Genomic DNA, 13,246 nt, shown 5'->3' on the forward strand with positions numbered 1-13,246 from the left:
TGACATATTGGACCAATTGTATATGAATTTTAATTAGTTGTTTTAGCTGACCTAAAAGTTCTCTGTCTGACATTGCTTCAATGTCCGGATGTGGTGTGTAGCTGGCTAGAACCGGCCATGTGGCTCCTGGTCTACCTAGTGGACCGAGCCTGGTAATGTGATTTTGATGTTTTAGGACGCCATTAAACAAGAGCAGGTGCTCTTGGTATGTTAGTGGAATTTCAAATTCCTCGAAAGGAGAGTATTCCTCTGGAGATTCCGCTATTTTGTAGTAGTGGAACTCATGTATTACAGCATGTGCTGCTGGAAAATTTATCCAGGAATAGAATACCTCTGTCTGCCGAAATTCATGTGCCTCTACCACAAATATTACTGTACCACCTCTTGATGTTACTCCATTTTCTATAAGTTTTATAGTTATGTTTTTCTTATATTGACCGGGATGATTATTGCATCTCGGACAAACGTGTCGTCTGCTACGAGTTGAGCTGCCAAAGCAGCTCTCTCCCTTTTGTCGTCACTCTCTGTCATTTTACTGACTGAAAGTTTGTAGATAAAGTTTCAAGGAAACAAAGATTAGGTGCACAATATTTTGGAACACTGTATCCTTCAACGTTGACTAAACGAAAAACTAATACATAGGATTCTCATCCTACTAAGTTTCAGCGGATATTAACCTTTCACCCACCCCAGACGTCTATTGGAGTTTTTACGGGAAAAAGGGGTCTGTGTGAAAAAACACGACTGAGTTACTCTAGTATCTTGCGTTAGATTATCGCCTTACCAAACGTTGGGCACCATGTAGTGTAGTTCCTATTTTCCCATTAGGCTCTGCGCATTGGAATAACATAAACAATAGTTTAGACGTAGGACTGAGGTCGACTAGGTCTCTATTGAATATGTTAGACTTCATTAGGTTTGCCAGCTAGCTCAGAGGTCACTCGAAACTTTCTCGAATGAACAGAGAGGAGTGAACTTCCCTGATTAGACAAGAAGGGATTAGCTTCTGACAACCGCATAAACATGACAAATTTGCTCCCCAGAATAAGGAGAATATCTCCAGAGTCGTGTGAAAACAATAGATAGCTATTTCACTCAGTCAATCGTGCACACTTAGTTTCACCAGAGTGCAGAGAAATAGAGAGACGGGCGTTTTCAATAAAAGGAGTTATTTATTGAGCAGTCTTCTTTCTCATGCAAGAGAAGTGAATTGCTACAATTGCAATGCTTGTCATAAAGTAAAGTGCACATAGTAAAAAGAATATTATGAAATAATACTGTAAAAGCATTGATATGGTTTCTGAGCCATATGATACTTAAAAGGTATAAAATATATACAATTACATACAATGATAAAAGTTGACTAAACATACTCAACTGATGTTTCTAAATACGCCTACCCCAGTGTACCTAACCGAAGCCTAGTACGTGGAAAGGAGTAAAGGAGTTTTTAAGTTAAGTTAGTTTTGCCAAGAGTTTTTGTATCTCGCTCTCAGGACTCGATCTCCCAGTAACCCGCAAGGGTGACTGGAAACACTGGAGCTGGATTTTCTCGGCAGGAGAAAAAGACAGCGTCTCTTTCAGTGCGTCAAATGGGAGGGACGGCTTCCTTCGGTACTCACATCAGCTGGGCTTTGGATAAGTAGATAGCTGCTCTGCTCCAAACCACTGTGTGTTTCTTAAGGCAAACGCTGGTATATTTATACCTGGAAGGTGCTGTGTTTGACGTAAGGTTGGACATAAGACGTCAAAAAAGATGTCACTAAGAACTGGCCGTTCTTTTGGACTCGCAGGAGTTCTAGGACAAATCAAAACAAAAGCATGGGGAATTCCCAGGTTGCTGGAGGTTTATGAATTTGGAACCTACTTGATGTCGAAGGGAGTACTCTCCCAGATATAATTATTTTATTTTTCCACCTGAACAATTCTGATTTGTGAAAACAGATAGAGTTTACATTATCACATGAGAAATAGTTGACCTCTGGAATTGGCTGTCGTGCCTTTGAAGAAAAATACCCTTATGCCCTGAAGAAGTCATTGGGTGATTGTTTCCCGTGACGAAGCACGCGTTGGCATTGGTTTCTGTTCTGTTGGCTACATTTTGTATGAATTCAATGGACTATGAAGATTGAAAATGTGATGAAGATCATTTGATTTGTGAAGAGAAAATAAAATAAAAAGAAAATAAAAAGAACTGATTTAATGAACTTTGCAAAAGAAAGACTATGATTTGGTTCTTCTTTTCTCTTAGAGATTACTAGAAACTGTTGGATTGTGCTCGGGGACAACTTATCTCTTTCCTTGCTGGAGGTTTGGTTTGTTGAAAGAACTCGTTGCACTTTCTAGGAGTCTAAGGAAGTAGCCTTGCCATATTTGGATTGCATTGGCTATTACTAAATATGGATATGATTCTTATGCCTTTATAAGCGTATGATTTGTTATAACCACATAAGGGCATACATCGGGAATATTTAATTAGGGTCCTAGATACGATCACAACTGACTGTTTAAGTGAGTGATTACATGTGTCTTACTAAATGCATAGGTTAGTGACTAAACTGTGTGAATTTTTGCATCAGTCTGTTGTTGTATAAGCTGCTCTATGGGTTGGTCAGTAGCTATATGAGTGTCTATATGGGTTATCAATTGGTTGCCTGAGTATTTGTATGGGTGCCTGGGTATGTGTTTGGGTGGGTGGAAGGTGTGTGAGTCTGTGCATAGATGTTTGAGTGGTTGAATCACTGTATGTATGGGTTCAAGAGTGCATCTGGAAACAGCTGTAGGGGTGGGTGAGTATGTGTATGGGTGAGTTGGTGAGTGAATGGATGTCTCAATGGTACATATCCAAGTAACTACATATGTAAAAGTCAGCACATGTGAAAGTTGAGGTATATAAATGACTATACGTAAGAGTCAGTGATTGTGAGAGTGGCTGTATGAATGTTTGTGTACTTGTTTCAGTAATTGTAGAAGAGAGTAAGTATGTGTTTGTTTCTGTATGAATAAGTGGTGTGGTGTGTGTATAACTGTGTAGGTGAGTAAATGGAAGTGTGATTGATTCTTTGCATGACTGACTAGGTGTGTAGTAACTCTGGATGAGTGATGGTGTGTGAGTGTCTGTATAGGTGTATGAGTGCTTACAATGGTGTTTTATTTATGAGTGACAACATGTATGAGAGATTGTATCGGTGAATGAGTGGATGTGTGCAGACCTAGGAATCAGTGAGTGCATATGTAGTAACTGGTATTGGTGTGTCGATGGTTTCAAAATAGTAGTCTGTATTTTACAGAGGGTGTATCAAAGGTTATACTAGAGTGTTAGGAGGTAGATCAGATTTCCACTCGGATGATATCATCAGTGATGTCATCAGTGATGTCATTTGAGATGTCGTCAGTGATGTCACTGACCATGTCATGAATGATGTAATATGTGATGTCATCAGTAGTGCATTGCGGGGCGTGAGTTATAGTTAGCTGAACTGACTATAATAGGGGAATTTCTATGGTTTTGTACAAGAGAAATGTCCAACTATCTTTAACGTCCCTGAAACCTATGTTTTTTTCAGTGAATTTCTAAGGTTTCTGAAATGCTAATTTCTAACTATACTGTACCTGAAACCTATGGTTTTTTCAGTGAATTTCAAAGGTTTTTTAAATGCTGATTTTTAACTATAACGTGCCTGAAACATATGTTTTTTCAGTGAATTTCAAAGGTTTTTTAAATGCTAATTTCTAATCATAACGCTCATTAAACCTATGTTTTTTCTGTGATTTTAAAGTATTCCATTCTCAACCTGTTGAAAACTGCAGATACAGCCAGTTTTCAATCGCCAGCCTCCGCAAAAAAATTGCCACAAATGATATGCAGAGAAGGCGTTCCAGTGCAAAATAACATGAAAACACCACTTCCCGATATTTTTAACGACCAGTCAAATCTCTGATGTGATCCAAAACCAGGAGAAAAGCTGCGTTACCAGTAAGAATTTAACATCTGCTTTTAACTGGTGTAAAGCAGGATGACTATCTACAGTATGAAAGGGAGCCCAGCCCAGAGCCACATCTGAAGACCAACACATGTCATTGAGCTACTGATCATGCAACTTCGACACCCAAGAAGACCACAACACACACTGCTAGCACCTCCAGGATCTCCCCACTGGACCACCCCCCCGACTACCACCGAGGCAGCGTAGAACAGGACAGCGGACCTTGTCAAAATGAACGGGGCCGCACAATAGCTGAATGTTGGGAGATGTGGGAACCAAGTATGTGTGAAGGACGCAAGTCACCTATTGATAACAATGCACAAAAAGCCAAGTGTAGTGGTGATGTGCTGGGCAGACCTCACTAAGCAGAGCACAGGCCTCTCTATGTGTGCTTGTAGTGTTGTGGACAGTGGGCGCAACCATGTTACCTCAGGCAGTGGGGAAGATCTCGATCATGTAGCTGTGTCGTCCCCCCTGTAAGCGGATGCGGAAGCGGAGTGGGCTGGTCCAGCGTATGCCACTCCAGTGTAGAAGTGTGAATAAATAGGCTAGGGCTCTGGTTGTGGTTCACTTCTGGGAAGGCCAATGTGCCTGCCAGAGTGGCGGCCCTCACCCTGCCACGAGGCTGCCGCGTGACTGCCAGCCTCCTCGACAAAGGCCCCTCTAAGATTGTGTGATGCAGTCTAGTGTTTGGGGGTGGAGCCAGGGAAGGAACAGGAACAGGAGGAGCAGGGGGACGGTCTAGGGGCAGTTAGAGTAGGGACAGGGTCGAGGTAGGATGTAAGAATAAAGCTCCTGATAGAATACATCCTGTGTCTGTCATAATTAGTAGCACAATGCTACAGCTGGCAACAAGGGTGGGATCGGGTGCTCTGTGCACTTGGAATTGACCCCGTGACGCTGTATGAACCTGTTCCCCGGTGGTGCAGATGAGAAGCCTGCCCTTGCACCCAACGTGATTAAGACGAGCGCCGTGGCGAAGGTTGAGCCGCCCAAAAAACTGCCTGCCTGTCCCGAAGCTCTGTGGCTGAGAAGGCTGCGTGGAGCGTGGCATGCTGTGAGCGAGCGCCGAAAGGAAGCGGCAAGCGCGATTCGCACGCGCCAAGAGGAAAAGAAGCTCACCCCTGAAGCGTGAGGTCCAGGACGGAGGACGCGACGTCGGGAGCCCACCCCGGTCATCCTCGTGTCGTTTGCTGCTGTGGTGGAGGCAGCGGCAGCCTCTGCATCCGAGAAAGAGCCCCTGCACCCGGAGAGTGCTGCGAGTGGGGCCGAGTAATTGAAATTGGGAGGAGAGATCCAAATCTCGTGGGAAGGAGATCTCACAGCGGCGGCCATCTTAAAGTCAGGCAGCTAGAGACCTCCCCATGTAAGGACTGTGAAGCGGCCATTTTGGAGTCAGGCAAACTCCAGTTTGATAAACAAGCATTGACAACTGTAATGAAACAAACATTGGTAAATGTAAAAAAAAACAAGAACTGGTAAAGACAAGAAGAGAAGTAGTACAGCAAGTATTGGCAAATGCAAGAGACCAAGCATTGGTACATGTGAATCAACAAGCACTAGCAAATGTAAGAGAGCAAGCACTAGCGAAGGTAAAGGAACAAACATTGATAGATGTGAGAGATAGATAGAAGCAGAAAGTGGACACAAATAAGCACGAGCAAATGCGAGAGGTGTACAAATACAAACAAGCACTGATACTAGCAACGAGAAGTAGGATGAACCAAAGTGACTGTAGTCACAAGCACTGGCAAAGGAAAGATTTACAGGGCACCAAGCGCAAGCAAGCACCAGAAACAAGCGAAGATCGCACTGAAAATAAACAAGCACAAGTAGAAGCAACATGAAGTGAAAGGAACAAAAGTGTCAATAAACACAACAAGCACTGGCAAGTGCAGGAGATACACTAAAAACAAGCACAAGCAAACACACGCTTCAAGTTTAAGCAAGCCCGACGAATGCAAATCCACGACACCACAAGCACGAACCAATACAAACCCGAACATACCAAGCACGGACGAATACAGATCCCGAATGTAAAGAGCACGAGCAAAAGGCAAGTACCAAAGTAAATGTTCAGCACCATGTGAAGACAAACAATTAAAAGTAACAGAAGACAAGAAAATAAATGATCCAGAAGCATGAGTAAATGATTATCAAGGAAGCCTTCTCTCATCAACGAAGTGATTGGATAACCTGCACTAGTACAGAAACAGACGAACGAACATGATGTCAAATTTTCCATGCCTCATCGCGGTAGAGCCACAAACCACCTGCAGCTAGCATGCAACTCTAAAGGAAGCAGGAGTTCGCTGAGCCAAGAGTCACGAGTCACGCACAGTGTAGCTGAGTGGTGGCCATTCTGAACTCAAGAAATACAAGTCTCACTCACAGAAGCATATCGAGATAGTTGCGAAGCTTACCAACCTCAAAGGAAACCACGAGATCAAGGATCTCGGCCGAAGAGAGTCAGCAAAGAAGAAGGGTAGCAAAGTGAACAGCCCTGTGACCGTATCACATCATGGCGGTGGGAAAACAACGGTCCAATCCCAGCATTGAAGTGCCGCCCCCAGTGAAACAGACTGACGTTCAGAGTTTGGGTCCCAAAATGGAACCAGTGGCTGGAATCGCTGGATGACTTTCTTGACGCCACCGGTGAGCGAAGAGATGGAAAATGCTACTCCTCCAACTGGTGGGTCATGAGGGCCGACGCTTAATCAGAATATTCTCTGGAAAGGACACGGAGCCTATGAAAGACTCCAAGAAAAGCTACGCGCCCATTTCAATGCACAGGCAGACGTGGATCATGATCGCATTGCCTTCAACACAGCACGGCAGGAGCCAGGAGAACCATTGCCAAACTTCATCACCCGGCTGAAAAATCTGGTACAATGCTGCCATTTCAACACATTTACAAATGAGGAAGCAGTTCGGCTCTGGATAATCGAAGGCTGTTCAAGTTCGAACACAAAGCGCAAGATCCTTCAAGGGCATTGGTCGCTAAAGGATATCATCAGGAAGGCCGAAGTTGGAGAGTGGGTCAAAGCAAGGAAAAAATTCAATAAACTGCACCGAGTGCAAGACACAAAGACACTAATAAAACTCAAGAAACAAACAAAACCAGAAACAGGGAGGGTGAAGGCAGACCAGAGTAAAGACAACGGAAGAGACAAAGTGACATGAAATACTCTGCGTTAACAACACAAAAGACCGAGATGACCCATGATTGCGACAGCTTCACTGATACAACCTCAAGGAGTTTGTCAACCTCAAGGAGTCATTCAACATATGGTGCAAATGATTCTGAAGCAGATGACGTGTCAAGTGGGACAGACCGCACCAATGGACCAGATGACAGCCTGCCCAACAAAGGTGCAAGAAAGACAATCTATAGAAGACTGGACTAGTCACGTCAACACTGGAAATCGGTACACGATCACACCCGAAACACAGATGTCAGTGCACAAAACAAGCTGGAAGAAGAAGCTAACTGCACAAGACGGACTGATCCACTAAGACACCGGGAAAGGGAAGACAAACGCATCCATGATATCCAAAACAATGAAGAAACTGATAGGAAGCCATTATCATCACACAAGAGAGACAAAGACAAAATACCCTGGGATCAAACACAAGAAATAAATATGTGGTTATCAAACAACCTCCCCAGTGAGGTGACACCGAAGTCACTTTGAGAAAGATACCCGGAGAAATATCCCAAAGAGAACTCCGACTCTAGGAGCAGCTCGTCACGGCTTACCTGTTTCAGAAATCCTTCATTCAAGACACACTCAAAAAAACATTATCAAAGGAAATCGACAAAAGACTCCTCCGATCTAGAAAGCACGTCTGTTCGAACCCTCGAGTCGACCGAGTCATGGTCCCGACGACGGTCATGGCGTCAACCACCCGCACACACTCTAGAAACAAAGGACATTCTTCCCATCAAGAGCAACATATCTCACACCAATGTCTCTGAATACTCAATCACTCCACAAGACAATCTGTCATGTCAGTCGCAGGTAAATCAAGACATAAATATTATAACTTCACCCCTGATGGGGTCAGCGAGGTTGACCCAAAGGGCCTACGGAAGGAAAACAGATATAGTGGACATTACCCACCGGATGGTAAAGGACTATCCAGTCACTCTACAATGAAAGCCAGACGTGTTAACAGAGAAAGATCATCAACAGAGGAGAGAGAAACATTCACATGCTCAGACAGTCAAAGGGTCCACCAGTCCCAAACGTGAGTGGGAGTGGGTGAGACAACCAGAAGCAGTGAATGAGTCCCCGAACCAAACCATGCTGGTCTCTTCAGATAGCGCCTTACCGTCTGGTATACATGACTTTGAACAGGAGGGCAGTGTTGTCCTCGACTGGACAAGACAAAAAGAAGTAAAATCATACGCGGTTGCTCGGAAGAGAACCAGTACAACATCCCCTCATGAAAGATTATCGAGCGTCAATCGAACAAAAGCCACAAAGGAAGACAGACTACCGACATCAAGCTGAGCCTTTCACAGTCATGTCAGAAACTGAAGATGAGTGAATCACCCAGATACTGATTGGAAACCCCCACGAACCGAAGCACAAGAAGACCACACGAGACGTCTCGCAATTTCAAAGATACACTCCTGTAATAAAAGATGTTCTTGTTAAAGCGACAGAAAGCCACACAACGGAAATGGAGATGCGTCTCCATAGTTTGAACGGGCGGCCCGCGAACCCGTGTGGCTGACTGAGGAACTATAAACATGTTGGACACTAAGCTTATTTTGTTAACAAGGGGGGAGATGTAAGATTGTGTGATGCAGTCTAGTGTTTGAGGGGGGGACCCAGGGAAGGAACAGGAACAGAAGGAGCTGGGGGACGGTCTAGGGGCAGTTAGAGTAACAAGTACAAGACCTCTTAACTATCATTGTGTATTGGTCTTATCAATAGAAATATTGCCCCATGATAAGAAATATTGTCACACTGGGCCCATATATGCATACAAAAGCGCAATCTCATCTGCTCTCTACTACTTTTTACTTTGATTATCCCTGATCAATTGATAATACACTTGGCATGCTTTCTAGATTACAAAGTGTTCTTTGTAAACGATAATTTGGTTTTTGAACTATTATTTGTCTTTTCAACTACAATTTGTTTCATATTGACGTCATTTTGTAGTTCCCTTAAATTCACGGTAGCCATTGGATATCAGTGAGCTTTAATGCGAGCTTAGATTTCCATACATTGAGATAAATCAATTTGCTGAATATAGGCTGTTTTGAGATTGTTTATACTTGTGAACCTGGGTAACAACATTTTCGTTTACTTTGTAATCATCCTGTAGTTTTAACCTCCTCACATGAAGTTTTAACCTTCTTACATGACTTTCTAACTACCGCAAGAGCACGCAATATGCTGCTCTTCGGATTCACGGCTTCTACTCATCACTAAAGTTATGATCTTCTAATTTTTGATTTAGAGATCGACTAAGAACCTAAGATGAGTTAGTTTGCCGGCAAAGTTGGCCATAGTCAGAGTTCACTCTGACTCACGAGTGTTTCGAACTACTGTATAGCTCGCGATGATGTCAGTGTGTAGTTCATTGGCCTCATGAGAGACCACTGTTTCGCGAGACTACGCTATTTTGGCAACATTTTCAACTTTGTCGATACTAGAGCTCAATCAGCATTTACAAACGATTAAGAAGTAAGTCTCAACCATTTTTTCGTTTCCCCAATGAATACAATTAATATGATCTTATTGACAAGTTTTTCAAGTCCTAAACGATCTCCTTGGCTGAGGCCCCTGAGCCTTTGGTTTAAAATGAGCCCTGCCCTCCTCCTTACATTGCCTCCCCCAGACTTAGGTACAGTCTGAGGCAACGACGGAGAGGTAAGGAGCTCTTCGATGGGATTCTCAGAATGTAGTACACTGGAGCAACACTATTTAAAAGGGTTTTGATATGCTCCATTGAACTCTATGAAATGTTTCTGATAGACTTAAAGTTGCAGAGTAACTGTCCTCTAAGTTGACATGTGGGTGAGGGGAATGTAAGTTTAGTAAGGATAGAGGTGACAGATTTTAGGTGTAAGGAAGTAGTCCATCCTGCTCTTTTATCAAGCACCCCTTTTTACTTGCTTTCCCAGCGCGTGGCCTCCCCTACCCTGAGCCTGGTCCAGGTGAGGTGAGGTCCTGTCCCTTGTGATTATGGGTGAGTAAGGTAAATTGAATGCCTTTTTATTTTCTCATATTGTCATATCCAATATACTGACATCACTGTTTATTTATTGTAGGTGATTACTGTACCAATTGACATGGAGGAATAGTTACACATATCCTTTATGGTTTGATGGTTTCATTATTGGTTTATTGTTATATATATGTAGTACGCGCATGCAGTGACAAAAAAAATAAATGTTTAGAACAGTGGCCCTGAAGAAAGCCCTGGGAGTTTGTGCCCTGTTTGGCAGAAACATGTCGGCCTTTATGCAGCTATTTGTTGAAACTGATTTTTTGCGCTGTTCTTGGTTTTAATCAGAAAGAGACCTATAGCTATTAAAGTTTTCTCGCTATGTGTCCTCTATTCTATTATCAATCTCACTTTCACTTGGTTTTCTGCACTGCACTTTCTTTCCCATTTAATGGTCATACATATGGTCTACGAGTAATTGGGGGTCGTAACCCTGTATCTCATGGAGGGTATGGACATTGTCTCAATGATCTAGAGTGGCACCATCCCTACAATTGGATGACCAGATGATAATATTGATCATTAACAAGACTTTGATGGGAATCCATCTCTGAACATTGGGTCACACCTACTGTTACTGGTGGATATCTATGTTGGACTATGAGCTTGGTTCTGAAGACTGGAAGGTAATTTACCTTGCACCAAATTATGGGGCATAAGTCTTATTATTATTTCAGAGTACACAGTTCACTCATTATTAGACCCCCAGGTTTATTCAGGTGGATCATGCAGTTAGAGTAGGGACAGGGACGAAGTAGGATGTAAGAATAAAGCTCCTGATAGAATACATCCTGTGTCTGTCATAATTAGTAGCATGATGCTATAGCCCCCTGCATACCCAGCGGAACAGCACCACAGAGTTATGTCTGTACATATTACTGCCTTCAATGTACACAGCGGACAGCAGGGATCACAATTCAGATCGAGTCGCGATTGCAGATGACATAGTCCAGTAGGCAACAGACATTGCTACCAATGCGGCCCGCCCAGACAGGGTGCGCACATGCTGAGTGCTTCAGGTGTCACTAACTCAGTGCACAACAAATCATCGCCACATAGCCTTATTAAGGTAGAAATCATTAGACAAAAGACATTGCTACCAGTGTGGCCCGCCTGGACATCGCATCATTGCAGGGTACTCACATGCTGAGTGCTTCAGGTGCCACTAACTCAGTGCACCACAAGTCATCACCACATAGCCTTATTAAGGCAGAATTAATTAGACAAAAGACATAGCTACCAGTGCAGCCTACTGGACCACGCATCATCGCAGACTCTGTACATGCTGATTGCTTCAGGTACCACTAACTGTGCAGCTCAACTAAACCCCAAGTGGCTATGAGCCCTTGCTGACCGCTGCCTCCTACCTATACTGCAGTCATCAGGGCTCACAATTAAAATTGAGTCTTGATTCATTAATTGCAGGGTCCAGTAGGCAACTAAGTATAACGTCCCTAAAACCTACATAATATCCTTTTAGTATCTTTGCTTCACGAACTATATCAGTTATAGCTTTACTACAATGGCCAAATTCATCTTGCAAGTCCAAAGGAACACTGAATGACAGTCTACACTGCGGACAGCGGAGCTCGCAGTTCAAATTCAGTTTTGATTTATTAAGTGCAGAGTGAAATGGCCTCTATGTCCTCGGGTTTTGTCAAGAGCAAGTGACCAAAAGTATTCCTCGATGTCTTTGCTGACTACTGCCTTCGATCTACACTGCGGACAGCAGGGCTCACAATTCAGATCGCGTCGCGATTGCAGATGACGCAGGCCAATAGGCAAGAGAAATTGCTCCCAGTGCGGCCCGCCCAGACCACGCATCATCGCTGGCTGCGCACATGCTGAGTGCTTCAGGTGCCACTAGCTCTGTGCAGCTCAAATCAACGCATCGTGACTCTTGGCCCTTGCTGACTGCTGCCTCCAGTCTACACTGCGGTCCGCTTGGCTGACAGTTCAGATTGAGTCTTGATTGCAGATGACACAGTCCAGTAGGCAACAGACATTGCTCCCAGTGCGGCCTGCCAGGAGCACGCATCATCGCTGGCTGAGCACACGCTGAGTGCTTCAGGTGCCACTAACTCTGTGCAGATCAAGTCAACTCCACGTGGCTGTGGGCCCTTCCTGACTGCTGCCTCCGGCCTACACTGTGGTTAGCACAGCTCACAATTCAAGATTAGTACCAATGCAAATTGTGTAAGAGAATATAATCGGTTAAGAAGACCAAATGCTCCCAATCTCTGCAGCTCAAGTCAATGGCACCTGGCTGTGGACCTTTGCTAACCGCTACCTCTGGCCTACACTTTGGTGAGCAAAGCTCACAATTCAAATTCAGTCTCGATTCATTAATTTCGGAGTCCAGTAGGCAACTAACTATAACGTCCCTGAAACCTACATACTTCAACAAAGTATTCCATACATATTTAATCTTTTCGTCTATACGCCTGCACTGCGGTCAGCAGAGCATACAAATTGAATGCAGTCTTGATTTATTAAATGTAGAGAGAAGTGTACTCTATGTCCTCGGATTTTGTCAATAGGAAGTGATAAAAAGCATTCCTCGATGTCTGTGCTGACTACTACCTTTGATCTACATTGCAGACAGCAGGGCTCACAATTCAGATCGAGTCGCGATTGCAGATGATGCAGTCCAGTAGGCAACAGACATTGCTCCCAGTGCAGCCCGCCCGGATCACGTATCATCGCTGGCTGCTCATACGCGGAATGCTTCTGATGCCCCTACCTCAGTGCACCACAACTCACGGACCCTTTATAATAGAATCTTTTGTGTATGATTTCAGATCTGCTGCCCCTACCTCAGTGCACCACAAGGCATGGACCCTTTACGATAGAATATTTTGGGGATTGGTGGAGTGATTGAATAAGTACATATGTTGGCGGATCCTAACCCCCAAGCACAAGCTTGGCTCTAATTGGCTGCCTTCCATGTGCCAAAAACTGAAATTTGTGCTTTGCAAGGCCCTGTATTGTTACAGCTGCAAGACTCCACT

Source organism: Lissotriton vulgaris, chromosome 8 (genome assembly GCF_964263255.1).
Source record: "Lissotriton vulgaris chromosome 8, aLisVul1.2, whole genome shotgun sequence".
NCBI classification, from domain to species: Eukaryota; Metazoa; Chordata; class Amphibia; order Caudata; family Salamandridae; genus Lissotriton; species Lissotriton vulgaris.